This window comes from Xyrauchen texanus, chromosome 31 (assembly GCF_025860055.1).
Source record: "Xyrauchen texanus isolate HMW12.3.18 chromosome 31, RBS_HiC_50CHRs, whole genome shotgun sequence".
In the NCBI taxonomy this organism is placed as follows: domain Eukaryota; kingdom Metazoa; phylum Chordata; class Actinopteri; order Cypriniformes; family Catostomidae; genus Xyrauchen; species Xyrauchen texanus.
In genome coordinates this window covers 35,569,361-35,587,698 of record NC_068306.1, presented here as the reverse complement: position 1 = coordinate 35,587,698, position 18,338 = coordinate 35,569,361, and the positions used below count along the sequence as shown (strand labels likewise).

The 18,338-nt window shown below is 41.4% G+C and overlaps 1 protein-coding gene across 3 annotated transcripts in view; it reads right to left on the bottom strand.

Annotated features, from left to right (window-relative positions):
• LOC127625383 (janus kinase and microtubule-interacting protein 2-like) overlaps positions 1–6,143 on the bottom strand; it is a 51,658-nt gene extending 45,515 nt beyond the window's left edge. For all 3 annotated transcript variants that reach the window (XM_052100649.1, XM_052100651.1, XM_052100650.1), the window contains exon 1: positions 6,038–6,143. The gene's annotated coding sequence lies outside the window, so the exon portion shown is untranslated. The remainder of the gene's footprint in view (positions 1–6,037) is intronic.
• Between the last annotated feature and the right edge of the window lie 12,195 nt (positions 6,144–18,338).

Sequence of the window (18,338 nt, the reverse complement as noted above, 5' to 3'; positions counted from 1 at the left end):
TAGTTCAATGTTCAATGAGAAAAGGTTTAGGTAGGGACTTTACTAAATTTAGATTTACTTTACTTAATTGCATACTGATGACTGACCAATTAAAGAAAAATAGAGTTTTAAAAACAAGTTGAAAAGTAATTGTCATTTGATTAAAATTATATTAATTCATTTAACTGGACAGTGTTTTGATGATAACATTTTATTACATTTTAAAACAGAATTCAGGAAATAAAACATTTGGAATTTACAAGAAAAAAAATGGAAATAAACAAATTAAGGACCAAGCTCTAAACTGGCATGCCTGTGCAAAAAAAGCAGTGTTAGCAATATAACTTCTATCTGGACAGCAACATGTAGTAAACGTGTTGCAGAGCACAAGGCCTTACTCAACACTCTATAGAGTCTCTACTACTGAGCTAAAACCAAGGCAGTAGTGTGAATATTTAAACTGAAGGTGGTTTATGGTAGGTTACACTGTCATGTTTTATTCACAAACACACTCAATGCTTCCTGTGCCAGTGCTTCTCTACTGAAGGACCAAAAGATCACCAAATGTGTAAACACTGAGCCTCCCAGGCACTATCAAAATATGAATGTTTATATTTTGAGTGGCTCGCACTTATCCACCCACCCCTTTCTATCTCAATCTATAGCATGAGTTTGGGGTGTGGCTACTTGTAGTAAATGGTTCAATCGGGAAAATATGAACGTCCATGGCAGACATGTTACAGAGGAAATGAAACTTAGATTCACCAAAATTCAAAGACTTACTAAAAGACAAAGAGACAGAGAATGGAGGAAAACCAGAGTGAACATTTACAAGGTGGAGGACTTTGAAAGAATTTTTGGGGTTCGATTCTTGCCGTTTTGCTTCCCAACAGGTAAGTTACACTCTGATATTGCAACACAATTTAGCTCATTACTGTCGAACTTCATATAAATTAGTAAAATACTCTGAATATGTATCGTTACTCTTACTAGTCACAAGTACCATAATACCTCTTGTGCTGGATCCCCCGCACACCAGCTGCCATTCAATCCAGGGATGTTATCAGATGACCTGATTCTTCTGCAATGTTTTCTGTCCAGTGTGTATATGTTATAGTAGTATTGTTTAATATGACGTTAAAGGTTTATCACCTTTTATTTAGTATTTATTTATAGTATTTGTTCAAAGGGAATCAGAGAGTGTGAAACTGTAACTTCATCAGACACACTAAAAAGCATTTCATTTGATCCATCTAACAAGAATGTTAAGTCTTTAATTATCTAATAATAGTGTTCAGTAAAGGATTTAAAGAATAAAATAGATTCTATATATTTTTTTTCTCTGTTTTCACACTATTGTGAAAATTCTGACGGAGTTGACAAAGTAGAATATTTTTCCATCTTAACCATGTGGCTGCAACTAACAATTATTTTGATAATCGATTAATCTAACGATTATCAGAACGATTATTAGACTATTCCGAATTTATTGTAACGATTAATCATTAGCTCTTAACCGATTATCCAGCTTGTACCCTGACTTAAACGTTTGTATTAAACATGCTTACTAACAATAAAGAGGACAAAATCATATTTTAAAAGTACCTCTAAATGACATTCACTGAATTAAAGGGAAAAAATACTTTTTATTAAGTTTAATTCAGTAAAAACAAATCACTGCAAAAAATCCTGTTGTTATCAAGTATTTTTGTCTTGATTTCCATTTAAAATTGTCTAAAAATCGTCTAGGTTACGGATGTAACCTCCGTTCCTTGATGGAGGGAACGAGACTAGGGGTCTCTCTTGAGCACTGAATATACCTTTGATCTATGAAAAAAGGCCAATGAGAAGTTGGCAGCTAGTATTTGCATACCCCACCCCCGGACATACGGGTATAAAGGCGAGGAAATACTATGAGTTCATTCAGGATTTTTCTGAGGAGCCCTGGATGCTAAATTTAAAACATGCAAAGCAATAATCTGATTTCTCCTCTCCCATATGTCTGCTCACGTTCAGAATTAGCTGCTGCCGAGGTCATCCGGAGAGCTTTCACTGCCCATGACATGTTAAGTACTCATAAATCCCTCTGAATGTCTCTGCTTTCACTGTTTATGTGTGCTAAGTATAGTTAGTTGCCATCACGGTGGATATTTTTGCTGGGCAACAATCTACACAAAACTAGGAGCTTTGCTTTCTAGCAAGTGCAACAATTACTGCAGGATCTTCTAACACAACAGCTGCACTCACACCCATGGATACATGAAATTACATTATGTGTTTCATTTTCATATTGCCAGTACATTTTACCCTGACTACACATTGAAGCTAGACATATTTAAGTTCATTTTATGTCATAAACATACTAATAAGTAATGTATTTCCTGATATTTCTTAGAGGAATAACTGAAATAAGGGGGACGTCATTGTTAGCTTTCCTTCCAGTCACACTGGCCCAGTTCCCGCAACAGCACACTGGCATCATGACCCAGTTTTATCTCCACTCTTACAAAATTAGCTGTTTTTTAAGTCACTACAGACACAAATACAGAGGTTTACAGAAGAGTCACAACAAAGATTACTTTCCATGTGTCAGTTTTAACCTCGCTTATTCAAACCTTTGAGCATTGGCATAAAGTCTTGTCCATCATTAAACCGGAGACTTAGACAGTAGGAGACCATTTGTCTGACATATAAAGCAATCAATCACAGTTCATTTTGTTTTTAACATAATGTTTATGGTGGGTTAAACCAAAATGGATTACACCACAATAATAGAGCAGTGTGAGTTTAATCTGTGTAAAATTGTGCATGTAAATATGCACACTGAAAAGAAAATACAGAAAAGGTCTATAGTCTTCGTGATCAGAATTTCTGTCCTGAAGTATAAGTACTGATTCACAGATACAACTCATACAACAAAGCAGAACATACATGCTTGTGGATATCTAGTTTACTTGCTACTGAGAGCCGCCACGAGTTGCACAGACTGATTAAAAAAACCCTGTGTGCCCCTAATCCTGGAAATCAGATTAGAGTTTATTAGATCGAGAAAGTACTTGGCTGTTTTGTGTGCAATATGCACCGGATGGATTGTGGGCGGACTTTTGTCCCGTTGTTGTGCCGTTTGAGGATGAATATGGGATGAATAAGGGGGAAATGAAGGCCAACATAGTGACTAACAATCAAATTGAGTTTTAGAGGGTTTCTCTACATCCCTCAACTAACAGTCGTGTAATTCAGTTAATCGTGACTCAGTTATTTGAAATGCAAACCCTAGCGCATATTGATCAACTCTCTACAGTATCTATTTAGGTCTTCATTATATATACTCAGGGCCAGCTCCTTCTTTAGCCAATGGCTGCCTAGGGCCCTGACGTGACTGGAGGGCCCCGTTAATATTTCAAAATAAGAGTCCCCAAGTGTATTTCAGGCTTCTTTATAATTAGAAGTCCCGTGTTATGTACCAACTTTTTTGTTTGCTTGTTTTTTTCTTCTGGTTATTAGGGAGTAATTGGGATTGGAGTTGCACAATATACTGTATCTTGGATATATATATATATATATATATATGGTGCAAACATTCACTGATGCTCAAGAAAGCAACATTAAACAATATGCATACTATACTTTGTATAAATATCTGTTATGTAGAATCTGAAGGCCAGTACTAAATAAAAAAACATCTTTATCTCTTATATTTGTATAAATTCTAAAAGGTGTGCATAAAACTTACAAGACAAAAGGGGAATGCAAACTTGTGGACTCTAGCCACCGAATAAAGTAGTTGAAGAGCCCTGCTGTATTTTTAAATAAACATATGTTGTGAATAAAAGCGGTGTCCGAGTATCATTTACCAAAAAATAAATAAATACAAATGCATGTAATACTAAGACGGAGACGGAGAGTACCTGCAATTTTTTTGTTCCACTTCAAGCACTGGTCCTTTCTCTTTAAAAATCTACTTTTGCAGTGGTTCTATGCAGGGTGCGAATTACACAGTAACCTTGGGGGCGGGGGCAGACTGATCTCATACTGAAAATGGAAACAGTAGGTTGGCTTTTCTTTAGCTGAAATCTTTGCTTATCAGAATGTGAAACACTGCCCCCAGTGGCCAAATCGGTATGCAGTTTATTTCTTGTTTCAATATGGTCTCCGAACCTGAGTCTCCCATGCTGCTGACGTGACGCACATCCAGTCACTCCACAATGTGGCTAATCCTAGGGTACTGGAAGTATCCGAAAAACTTGCCGATTTCTCGTGCCTATTTAGTGCGTTTACTTGGTCCACTCAGGCATTGACAATGGTATAACCCATTTTAGGCACAGCCGAAAATAAAACTTAAAATCAAACAGAACTATCAAAACATTTTAAGAATTAAAGCTCCCTATGATTACTTTTTAAGACCCCCTACCCCCCAACATCTTGTTTAGCCGAACTTAAGGATCAAGCCTTTTTGCCAATGCTTGACACAACAGACTTTACAGTCTCCCCAGTAAGTCGATGTCATTTATTTTCCAAAAGTTAGATTTTTTGGGATAATGTCTCTTTTTTGGCAGGTGAAAATAATCTTGGTTTCGTCATTTGTTCCAACAAACACTTTTCTGCTAATTCAAATGCATAATAAAACATATCACTCTAACATTCGTGTGGTTGATCTTTTAGTTCCATTTCAACAGACAAATTTGGATTCATAACATGCATAATTAATAGATATAAGCATGTTCAATATTAAATGGTTAGTAATGCAGTTAGTATATTTATGAGGTTCTAAAGTTTCATACCATAAAAAGCAATAACTAGAACACAGATTCATTATTTGCTTATCAATTCTTTTGAGGTCTTTGTACTGTAATATATTGATTATTTAAAGACTGATGTAAAGAATTTTTTTGAATATACGCAAACAAATCACACAATGAAAAAGAGGCAAATTATCCGTAAATCACATTTGCATTCTGAGTAGCCTATTGTCTTTTCATATTTCAGTTTTAGGCCTCTTTATTTGCAGTTTATTTTTTGGTGATTTTGATGATATGTTTGACATATTCCCTGGGGGATTCTATTCCCAGATTTTGGTGCCTAGTCCAAAAATGCTAGAGGATTCCTTTTGGAATTTTTATCATAATTTGGAACCAATCCTAAAGGGTCCTAAAAGGAAATGTATGATTATAGGACTATAGAGAAAACAAATATACATACTTCATACTTCCAAATACAACTACATAGTACAAAATGTCAATGTATAGTAATAAAAATAATTGTTCAGGATTTTAAAACTCCCTGTGATTTTCCTTTAACTGTCCAGTAAAAAAAAAAAAACCTCTCAGAACTTCAGTTTTCCCAACAGGATCTTATTTTATTGGTTGAGGGTTTCCATTAGAATTGGTTCCAAATTATGAGAGAGAAATTCCAATAAAAATCCTGATATGCTTTAGGATTTTCGACTAGGGGTAAAAGCCAATAAAACAGACAGCTCATTTATCAATTAAAATGTTAAGTATTTCAAACAGAAACAAGCTTATCTGATTTTGTCCAGTTTGTTATATAGTTTCTAAGCAGGATTTTAAATCACACGCCAAGTTCACGTTGACTCGTCTACACTCTATAAAGGCCATGTGACAAAATTACATACGTATGCCTAAAGTTCACCTTATGTGATCGCCATGCATTAAAGTATGAGGCATGAACATCACAGATCCTATGTATTTGCACTGTATGCTCTGTGAATCATTGGCAGCGATCAACGCACGCGTAAGGCCTGCCAGCGCGAGATCATACGCCTCCTAAAGCGCAGGCCAAGCTCACCAAATCCCATTGATATGTCCATAGAAAAACATAATATCAAACGGGAACCTAATTATGATCCTACAACATTACTTTCTTTATTTGCGTATTCTCATCTCAGCTGTTTCTTCACATATGCATTAAATCCAAGCGTGTCATGGAGAGGCTCCTATAAATCTATCCGGACGCTCTCGGCATCGCATTCTCCCGACAGCGGGTAAAAACGGTTCATATGGTAACGAATCAAACAACCCGAACAAAAAGCAATGCTTACCTAGAAAACAATCCTTAGCGATGTGCCACGGCCTATAAACCCCAAATCCGCAATCATGGTCCTACAGATTTCTCGGCGCGATCTCTCAGCATCAGCAGCCTTACAATGAATCGACAAGCGCCGATGATGCTGTGTAATCCCGCCCTCCTCCTAATGCTGTCTGAATGATGCTGCGTAACCCCGCCCTCCTCCTCCTGCTGTCAGAATAACCTCATCACATTTACACACTGCAGTCAGTGTAGATAGATAGATAGATAGATAGATAGATAGATAGATAGATAGATAGATAGATAGATAGATAGATAGATAGATAGATAGATAGATAGATAGATAGATAGATAGATAGATAGATAGTGCTTCCATCCCTCTTTAGAGCTGTTTGAATTTATATAGAGATATTCACTGAAATGACTACTGCGTGCAAGGAGTAAGAATATATATTTAAAGTGCAATTTGTGATAATATGCATGCTATGAATGGAGCACACAGTGGTTGACATTGCATGCAATGAAATGAGTTAGACTATAAGAATAATGTGATGAGTGGAGGGGGTTTAAAAAAGCTGATGTCACATAACTGACCATATGTTGATATCAGCATTTTAGCATATCTCTATTTAATTTGTATGTAAAATAAATATAAGGAAAGATTATTTTTATTTTTTTACAATGATCATTATTCTCCTAGCTGGTGGAGTTTTCAGATGTAAAAGCAGAAAGGTTTTATAGGTGGCCAGATTTCCATTTTCAAGACAGACCATTGAATGGATGTTCTCTTTCGTGTTCATCTCGTGTTCGAGATCCACCTATGGGATGGACAAACATACCGATCCTATGTAAAAGCATCCAATTGCACAAAGTCTGGCTTGACAGACGGGAGCGCACATCCAGTGCCGCTGTAAGCTATATCAGAGGGCATTAAGGGCTTGTAAGGCCGCTGTAACTGAGGGCATAAAGGTCCTGTACAAACTACTTTACCTCAGTTGACATTTACTTCTTGTAACCTTTATGTATAATACTCTTGTCTTGATTTAATCTTTGGCTCATTTTTCATTTTGTTTTTATTCATTCTTCAAGCCACCCATGTTCACAGGACATTACATATCACAGCTGCCCACCTTCTTAATCTTTCACTGTTTTCCACTTTTCCCTGCATCTCGGGATAACCACCTGCTGATACATTGGATTTGAATTTAGAGTTTTCCCACGGCATGGTTCAGTGTAAACCCATGAATCCCTGGAAACCAGCATTCACAAGCATGACCATCCGCCTGCGGAGAACTAATTGCAGCAAGGGATTCCCATCCCTTCTGCAGTATGGGTTTAGCACAAGTATAGGAAGCTTTCTCCCTCCCTGAGAATTGTAACCATTACTTTGCCTTGAAAAGGAAGTTGCTGCACCATAGGCTTAAGGTACAGTAGATGCTACCCAGAGCAGCAAACTTGAGCAGGATGACACGAATGGGGGAAATGTCGACAACGCTGCAATTATGGGGGCCTCCCAGATTTTGCCATCGCTCAGTTGGGCCAACCAAACCGACTCATGTCTACTCGGGGACATGTTTCACGATGAAAAGGTCATCCAGTCTGCCCAGGATCCACCACTTAGTGGATCGACTGTGTTACCGTACACTATTCTCCTAGAGGTGTGAGCAAACAGGCACTCGATTCACCATTGAATGGCCAGCTCTTCAATAACCGCCATGAGTGGAATGTTGTAAACTGCTGGGGCTGCCACACGGACCAAGAAAACTTTTGCCCATCCTCCCTGCATGTGTAAAGCCCATGAAACATTACTGCGCAGACCTTCTCGACATTAAGCATGGTCACACAGGCTTGGAGGTTAAGGTTATTGCAGTGCACGGTTTGGGGGATTCCCTGCTTTTAGATTTAAGTGTGAAAAATTGTTTGCGGCAGCCCAATCTATATATGTGTAGGACTGAGGCTATCACAAAGGGCGACCAGCTGTTTGTGTCATGGGTTTCCCCCCACACTGGTAAACCCATTTCAAAACAGTACCTTTCCTATTGGCTTGTGGAAGCAATATATTTGGTATAGCTTCAATTGGTTACAGCCGCCCTCAGGCCTTATGCCCTATTCCAGAAGAGGCGTGGCTGCATCCTAGGTCCTGATTCAGGGGGGTCTCACTGCATGACATTTGTTCAGCTGCATGTTGGGTTTCTGCCCCACACTTCGGTCAGTTAATACTCACTTGATGTAACCAGGACCCCAGTATCGCATTCAGTTATGTGTGTTGACTCTTCATAATGGGTTCCTTTATGGCCCTTGACCACTTACACTGTGTACTTGATAGCACTCAGGTTGCATGCCAAATTTAATGCATGGCCCCAAAGCTCTGCTTTTCTGTGATGATGGGTTGTATAGACTGCTTATATTATTTAGGATGTGTCAGACACCACCTCTATGAGGAGACCATCCTTCTGACTAACAGCGCCACACTGTGAGTGTATGGGGCAATAGGGGAGTTGTCCATATTTCCCATAGATGGATCTCGAACATGAGATAATGAAAGAGAGTGAAAGGTTACCTATTCTGTAACTCCAGTTCTCTGACACATCGAGTGGAGAGATCCACCAAGCTTGCCCTTCTTGCTGCATGAGAATGTCAGGGGTTTGTAAGGGAAGGACCCAAACGCAGCAAGGCAATGAACAAAGAGCTTTAATAAAGAAAACAATAAATGCAAAAATACAACTCAAAGACACTCACAAGGGAGAAAACAGCATATATTAAATAAAAAAGAAAGCCTCTCACAATGGAGAAAAAGCTAGAACCAAAACAATGATCAAACAGAGAAAAATAAAGACCGATCAATAAAGGGAACGAGGGAATGAACAGACTAAACGAGGTGCAAGGCATATGTACTCCAACACACAAAACAAACTGGCAGAAAACATGAGACAAAGGAGAGCTTAAATAGGGAGGGAGGCAAGGGGAAACAGGTGCTACAGATCTGCTAGCAAGCAGTGCAATGCTGAGCAGCACCTGTGAGACATGAGAGGGAGAAAAGAGGGAAACACAAACTCATGCACTGACAAGACAGACATAGGGAGGGCAGCCGTCATGACAGATCATGATAGAGAAGTGAATATGCTCACTGAGGAAAAGTAGAAAGTACAGGTCCTTTATGCCCTCAAGTAAGGGTGGGGCCTTACAGCAGAATTGGATGTGCACTCCTGTCTGTCCAGGGAGACTTGCAATTGGATGCTTCTTCACAGGCTTGGTAAATCTGTCCATCCCATAGATGGATCTCTCCACTCAATGTTTCAGAGAACTGGGGTTACAGAATAGGTAACCTATCGTCATGTGTTGTGAAGTCACTGGCATTTCTTTATTATTATTAATCAATCATATTGCTAAGCTCATTTTTTGTGTATCTTTTTAGATAATTAGTCTCTCTTTAGAATCAATTCAGATGTAAGATCGTACAGTATGTGGTATTTGCATACAGCATGGAAAGCCAAACACTCCAAAAGTGTGACGAAACTGCACAACTGAACTGTCTTTCCTGTTTTGGTGTATAAGTCAAAATGTCAGTCAATCATTTTGGTTGTTTAATTTCATACATTTCATTAAGAAAGAAATATCAAAGTCAAAAGCAGAAACTTTATGCTACAAATACTATGCTATATATTTTCTGTATATTTGTCTTAATGGAAATACATAAAAGTAAATACATCTATGTTTATCGATTCATATCACTATACAGAGGTTTAATATTTAAGCAACTCCCCAAAAAAATAATGTATAGCATTTATAAAAACAGTATCAATTCTCATTAAAGCATGTAGTAGATGTCTTTTTATCCAAAAGTTAAGTGGATTGGGTGAATCAATATTTTCTTCGCCATCTCATCCTATTCATGACAGTTAGAGGTTTGTGAGTGACCTGCATTGGATCTTTCAGTCTGATTTGAATGAAGAGCATTTTCTTCTGAACTCTTGTCCACAAGCATGAATCCGCTTGTTGGAAACAAGAATAAAGGTTTAGGGTTAGCCTTAACCCTAACCTTTAAAGGAAATAATTTTACAAATTCTAAAGAAAACTGTCTGGTTCTATTCCAAATATATAATGATCTGGATGGATGAAAACTCTCTAAAGTGCAAGCAAGTCTTTCATTCAGTAGATTAGCTCCACTTTACAGGATAATTATTGAACCATTTTATTTCTGTAAAAATGAAAATGTTATATACGAATGGTGCACTGCATATTTCCATTAGATCAGTTTTTACTTAAATGGGTCACACAGTATCAGACCTGTTAAAGTATGACTCTTACAAAACCTGCCAAGAAAATGTTAGGGTCACATATCACTCCAAAATCAAAAGAAAGAAATAAGAAATTATATTTTGTTTAAAGAAAATGTAAGAAGAAAACATTGTGACATTGATATATTCATACCAAGCAAGCTCATTCTCCCCCAATTCCAATTACCTTAATGTCAATATCATTCTCATTACTATTTTTCAAAATAAATAAATAAATAATAATAAAAAAAAAAAATAGTGAATTATTTATTCATTTGAATGGTTAAGTATTTATACATAAGGCTAGTGTTTGTAACTAGCTTTTATTTAGATTTTACTGTAATACATTGTGTCAATTGTTGTGACACAAGGGGTCTCTTCTGAGAGCCTCACATACCTCTGAACTTGAGAAATGGCCAATGTGAAATTGGTAGACAGAATTTGCATGTCTCACCCACAGACATACGGGTATAAAGGGGAGCGGGCGAGCGTCTGTCAGACAGATTTTTTCTTTGGAGTCGAGCGGTTGTGCAACAGCAAAGCTGAGTTCACCACTGTTCCACTCACCTCTACTGGAGATAAGCACTGCTGTTGGATCTACGGTGCATTCCAGTGGCTTTCTCCTCACTGCACGCTGGGCAGTCCACGCCCCTGGGTGCTTCGACAGCGATTTCATTGCCTGAAAGAGTGTTTCTCCCCCTAAAAGAGTTTATTTCCTCTAAATGAGTTTGAGTTTCCACTCACAGCAGGCGCTGAACGTCCTTTTCAGGACGCGTCTTTTTCAAGATGACCTTCCGCCTCTGTGTAGTTCCTGGATGCGGTCGATTTCTCTCCACTTCTGACGGTCATAAAAGATGTCTCGCAGAGCTGGGCTGTGATCACATGCAGGCAGCGTTTTATGAATGGTTCATGTTCTCAGTATGAGAACATAGCCTTGGCAACTTTGCGATCGCAGCTTTCTTTTGTCACGAGAGAAATCCACTTCAGCCGCCCCCACGTCGTTCCTTATTCCCACAGGATTGAGGACGACCCGGCTGGCGATGAAGGCGATTTGGGGATGACGACGGGCTCAGTTTCGCCTGGTAAATCCCCATGAACCACCTGCACCCCCCCCCCCCCCAACGCTTGATTGCTTCCGTCCGAGCTCGGGATGAGTGAGACTCGCCTCGCGGCCAGCCGGCATTCTCCTTTGAGCACCCGGAATTGGATGAGGACTTCGCTGCTACATCAGAGAGCATCACAGTGGCGTCTGATGATGATGACTCGTCTGGTCTGCCACCTTCCGGTCTGCTCGTCCAGTCTGAGGCTGACGTGCGGATGCCATGCAAGCGAGGCTGTACTGGAAACTTCCAACCCCCCCTTAAGGCCACTCGGTCGGTTACTCGGGCCAGGGTGCCACTCATAGCCATGACCCCCCGTAACCTTTCTTCCCGGAAGTGCACGACGAGCTGATGAGTGGGGCGGTCCACGGATACACGGAGGTCCCTCAGGTGGGCAGGGCTGTTGTCCTGGGAACGCCGCCACCTGGCGGGACCACACGGTATTTCCCTCCAAGGCCTGTAGGACAACTTCGTCACTGACTGCAAAAGCCTACAGCGCCACTGGACAGTCCACCTCCGCCCTGCATGCCATGGCTCTCCTGCAAGTTCACCAAGCCAAGGCACTTAAAGATCAATGCACCTGGGTAGTCCCGATCCCGATGTGTTGCAAGAAATGTGCCCTGCCTCCAACCTCTCTCTCAGAGCTCTGAAGGTCACAGTGCAAGCACTCGGGAGGGCGATGGCCACCCTCGTGGTCCAGGAAAACCATTTGTGGCTGGATTTGTTCGAGATGGGCGACACTGACAAGTCACACTTTCTCAACGCTCCCATCTCCCAGTTCGGCCTCTTCGGCGACACTGTCGACGACTTCGCCCAGCAGTTTTTGGCGGTGAAGAGGCAGACGGAAGCTATATCTCACATTATGCCGAGCCGCCGCCTCAACGCAAGTCTGCCCACCGAGGGTGTCCCCCTGGGACTAAACAACAGGCAGCTTCGCTTCAAACGGGCCCAGCTCTCAGCCCCAGCGTCGAGCGTCCCGCAGGCGGTGTCCGGGCAACCAGATGTTTGCTCCGGAGCTGGTACCAAGACCACTCCGTCCCCCTTCGGGCTGTGGTACCCACATTGTTAATAAAAGTGCGATTTCCTCACTTCCTGGCTCATCTAGCCACCAAAAGTCAAAGTCTTGCAGTCCCGGCTCCCCGGACGCAGTCATCTCGCCCCGGCAGGCCAGTGCTGACAAGTTCCGAAGACGTCCCTGCTGAACCTCCTCCTCAATCTCTAACCCGCCCCCTACTGGGTGCGCGGAGGGAGGTAAGTACTTTGAGTCTTTCTCAGCACCTAAGCCTTGGGACACGTTTATGCCTCCCGACGCATTATTACCTGCTCCCCCCCACTGCGAAGCCTCAACCGGTACGTCAAAAACCCATTAGTGCCCCTCGCACGGAGCTTGGACATCGCTATCAAGCGTGTCCGATGGTCAGGCGTATCAGTACAAGGTCCTCTCCTTCAGTCCGTCCCTGTCTCCTCGCGTCTTCAGGTCAACTGGGAAAAAAGCAAGCTCTCTCCGATTCAGAGCATCTCTTTTCCCGGCTTGGAGTTAGACTCAGTCTCAATGTCAGTGCGCCTCACAACTGAGCGCACGCAGTCAGTCCTCAGGTGTCTCTCTCGCTTCAAGCCAGGCACAGCGGTTCCTCTCAAACAGTTCCAGAGCATATGAGCTCCTGATGCATATGAGACTGCTTCAGCACTGAATTCAGACTCAAGTCCAGAGATGGGCATATACTGTGTGTTAAAAACCACTCCCTGCCATCAGACTTTCAACCCTTGGACAGACCTCTGTTTTTTGCGGACAGGAGTCCCCATACAGCAGGTGTCCAGACGTGTCATGGTCACTACAGACGCCTCTCAACGGGGTTGGGGCGCCGTGTGCAACAGGCACGCAGCCGCTGGCTCCCGGACGGGGCCCCGCCTGCATTAGCACATCAACTGCCTCGAGTTGTTGGCTGTATTCCTTGCTCTGTGGAGGTTTCTGCCACTAGTTTGGGGCAAGCACGTCTTGATCCATTCAGACAGCACCACAATGATAGCGTACATAAATCGCCATGGCGGAGTATGCTTTCGTCATATGTCACAACTCGCCCACCATCTCCTCCTTTGGAGCCAGCCTTGACTCAGGTCGCTACACGCCACTCACATCCCGGGCGACCACAACATGATGACGGACACGCTTTTGCGACAGGTTATGCTCAGTGGAGAGTGGAGGCTCCACCCCCAGGTGGTCCTGCTGACCTGGGACTGGTTCGGCATGGCACAGATAGATCTCTTTGCCTCCCAGGACAACTCCCATTGCCCGCTCTGGTACTCCCTAACGGAGGCCCCTCACGGCTGGACCCAGGGGCTGTGCAATTACGCATTTTCCCCAGTGAGCATTCTTGCACTGGTGCTGTGCAAGGTCAGGAAGGATGAGGAACAGGTCACCTTATTGGCACCTTACTGGCCCACTCTGACCTGGTTCTCGGATCTCACGCTCCTCGCAACAGCACCTCCCTGGCAAATTTCCTTGAGGAAGGAACTTCTTTCTCAGGGATGGGGCACCCTCTGGCACCCAAGCCCAGACCTCTGGAACCTCCATGTCTGGCCCCTGGATGGGACGTGGAAGACTTAAGCGGTCTACCACCTGCAGTCATAGGAATGGAATAGGATGCCTTCCCTGATGCATCTATAGCGTTAAGATAGCCCCAGACGCTTTTTAACTCTATGACCTAAAAGATAGAGAGAGAAAGGGCCGCATTTGGCTGGCTGGCTCCCATGCAAGTCATGTCGCCTGTTTCTGTATGGGTACTGGGAACCTAAGAGCGGTATATGACAACTTTTATTGGGGGCGTTGGAGAGGGTTACGTGCAGCCGACCCAATCAACACAATGTCGAGTGAGTGACAGAAGGGGAACGTCATGGTTACTGTTGTAACCTCTGTTTCCCGATGGAAGGAACGAGATGTATTCCCCTTGCCACGTCACTTTCCCTACCACTGTAATGCACCGTAACCTTATTCTCGGCTCCTCAGTTCAAAAACCTGTCTGACAGAGGCTCGCCCGCTCCCCTTTATACCCGTATGTCCGGGGGCGGGACATGCAAATTCTGTCTGCCAATTTAACATTGGCCTTTTCTCAAGTTCAGAGGTACGCGAGGCTCTCAGAAGAGACCCCTTGTGTCACTACAATCGACACAACGTCTCGTTCCTTCCATCTGTCGCTCTCTCGACATTGTGTCGGAGAAGCGACACTAGGGGTCTCTCATGATATGTGATATTTCATAGATTTATTGGCTTTATTATTATTCTAAAATGTTGAAAATATTAATAATAAAGTATGTGTAAGTGTACTAGTAGTGTACATGGCTAATGGATCGAAATTACAGTAGCTACTGTAGCTACTGTAATTTCGATCCATTAGCCATGTACACTACTAGTACACTTACACATACTTTATTATTAATATTTTCAACATTTTAGAATAAGAAACAGTAACTGTTTGAAAAAAATTAATGATTGAAATTATCATGCGTTCCATTTGTCTCTAAAGTTGGAGCTCCGAGTTATTTTCTGAGTTCTGAGAACGGAACTGACAAATGGAATGCCCCCAATGTCGGAACTCAGAGGACCCCTAGATCAGAAAGAAAGATGGCTGCGAAGAGTTTCAACTGAGTATGCTGTGGGTTTAAAGTTTTTTTTTTTTTTGCACTTTTGTCTTATTTGTGTCCAATTCAGTAACTTGTATACACAATACTGTATTACCGTTACCTATAAGCATGTTGCTACGATCCTGTTATGTGTGAATTACCACGTAATGTGTTGATTATAAACTGGTACAGCTAAAATTGGCTAGGTCGCTGCTGCTAACAACAACAATGGTCACTGCTGCAACAAGAACAATGGTTGAAGTTTCTACAACAACACTGCCTAACGTTACAAACCGAGCAGAATGTTAGCAGGAAATTGTAACCGAAAACATATAAAAGTTTTTAAAAAGTTTAGAACAGCTGTTAGGACCTGCGAATGTGGTTACATTCAGTACATGGGTGAGGGAACCACAGTTAGGTCAGTACTCTTATGTATTCAGGTGTGGAAAATGTTTTTAAGTTGTGTACAATTTATCTGTGCCTGCTTTTTTAACATGCTTAGCATACTGTAAATAACTGTGTGAGATCTCCAAGCTACGGTAGGTCATGGCTGTAATGTAAACAATGTGTGCGTTTCAGTGTATTTGTACATAAACATGGAGACCCTCCGACACCTTGGTCCTTTGTTCCAAAGTGCTGTTACACATAAACCCTGTTAGGCAAATTTATATAGGAAATATACCTTTGTACTTCCATAGGGCATTGCCCTTTGTTTACACCACTGGTTCGATTAATATGTGGTTAACATATTTTGATACAATCAAATATGCAGAAACATTAACATACCTTCTCCGCTTTCTGTCATCTTCCTCGAGGTCTCTTAGGTGAAGGGCATACTTATTTTGTAGCTCTCTGTACTCTGAAAGAGCTAGTGCAACAATTACTTTCCTGTTTTCTGATTGTCGTGTTGTGTGTAAATGGAACGCATCCAACTCGGATTTCTTGTTTTTTTTAACAGCTATGATGTTGATCCAAGTCCTGAGCTCTGACTTCAGAGACAAATGGAACGCAGCATTAGCTGGCTAAATGTGTGTGATCTGCAAGTGATTGTGAATACTTGGAGCTCCTCTGTTGTGTGTAGAACACTCTGTGATCACACTGTGTGATCACAGGGTCTATATCTTCAGAGAACCAAGCACTACATAGATAAAGAGCTCATTCTCATTGGAAACTCACCATATGACTTACTTATTTATAGCCTAAAAATCAGTTCCATAGGTAACTTAGGAGATAAAGCCAGCAGGGTCTTCTATGCCATTAAACAACATGTTCCGTTGAGATTTCTGTTAGAATTTGGCTTAAAATATTGGAATTAGCACTGAGATGCAACATCCACTAACAAATCAAGAATTCACCAAATAAGAAAAACATTTGTAATCTTGCATGAACAATTCAGATAAAAATAAAAACAATCCTACACGTAGCCGATACTAGAGAATTACAAATAATTTATGCAGTGCAGAATTAGGCAAAAATCCCAAAAATTTGGTAAATATCCATAAATACAAAGATAAATCGGCAATCAAATTCAGGAAAACATCCAAAAATGCCCCACCATTTGCCAGGTTAAATCTTTGAAAGTGTTTTGTTTCCAGCATTAGTAGCAAGTTAACTAGATATCTAAGAGCAGAACTGTACATTTTGCTGTTTTCAGAATTATACTGCAAAATATCCAGTCCATATATCTTTTGAATGGACAAAATTATCAAAATCTGTATAGATTCACATATTTGTTTCCTATGACAGTTCATGGAAACTGCCACACCTATTAATTTTTGTCATTGCAAGTATTATATAATCTATAAAAAATAGTACAAACTTACTACACAATTTTTTTTACACGTTTCAATTTCATAACAAATTTCCAGCTAATTTTATTAACTGAATCTCATCTTTCGCGTAAGTTAAATTACAACCCAATTACGAAAATGTTGGGACAGTGTGGAAAATACTTTGTGCAATTATGTAATGCTATATTGAAAGCAACACATTATTTGATGTTTTACCTTGTGAATAATAATAATACAAAAAATGATATACATTAATTTAAAATCAAGTGATTGCAACATGCTCCAAGCATGACCATTTCTTCTAATGTCATTTTTTAAGCATTTGAGTACTGAAGCTGTGCAATCGTATGGGGCCTTTGTTGACATATTTTCACTTCATAATGCGCCACTCAGACGTCACTGTCTTAAAAACATCATTCATCTGTAATGGATATCATGAACATGGGCTTGGGATAACTTTAGTAAACCTTTGTTAGTCAACACTACTCGCCGCTGCATCCACAGATGTGGCAAAGTTAAGACATTACTGTGCAAAGCAGAAGCCGTACATCAGCACTGTCCAGAAGCACTGCAGACTTCTCTGGGCTTGTTCTAATCTTAGATGTAAAGTAGAACAGTCGAACTGGTTTCTGGTCTGATGAGTCCACATTTCTTTAAATCAACAATCTATTGAATCAAATTCAAAAGAATATCAATTATTATCAAAGTAAATCATTCATTATTAAAATTAATGGAACATAGATTAGAATTAACGCTAGCTTATTGATCCTTCATCAAAGATAATTGTCAATTATCAAAAGTCAATGAATATTAATAAGGATTAGCACCACCCTGGAATCAGAGACTAATAAATAGACAATATAACAGTCTCAATATAAGATTGTTCTCTTGTGAAAATCAACGTCCGTAGGTATCAACATTCAAAAGGAAATAATGAATGTTTGAATCTAAGCACTGACATCCCCTGCCAGCCTTTGACACAGGTGAATGCTAAACAAAACACTTATCTTTGAAAATCTTTGGGTGACTGAGGAGGAGGTCCGATGTTGGCGTCCTCTAGACTCGTCTGAACCGGCCAGCCGGGGAACAGTCGTGGGGCTGAGGGCGGAGGTACCGCGTTCAGGAAGCCGGGACTGTTGAGATCTGGAAGCAAAGTGCATTGAGAACGGCATTTGCGGGGCTGGTGACCCAGAGACAAAGGAAATAGCTCTTTTTTGAGAATGTGGGGGCTGCGGCAAATGAAAAAACACAAGATTCTCCTCCCGGCCCTCCACCGGGGGACGGAGTGGTCTTACCACCTCCGGAGCTAACGTCTTGGACTCTGGGTTGGATGTCTCAGGAGCGCCTGGGAGCCTTCCTAGGAGCGAGGCTGTGAGCGGCGCCCGGAACCCAGGAATCAGTCATCCAGCCGTGACTGCTGTGGGGAGGATGGAGGGTTCCAATCCAGCCCCACGCTAGCGGCGGCCCGGGAAAGCATGTCGGTCATCTGCGCGTCGGCCCCAGCTTGGGGGTGCTGGCCCGAAAGTGGC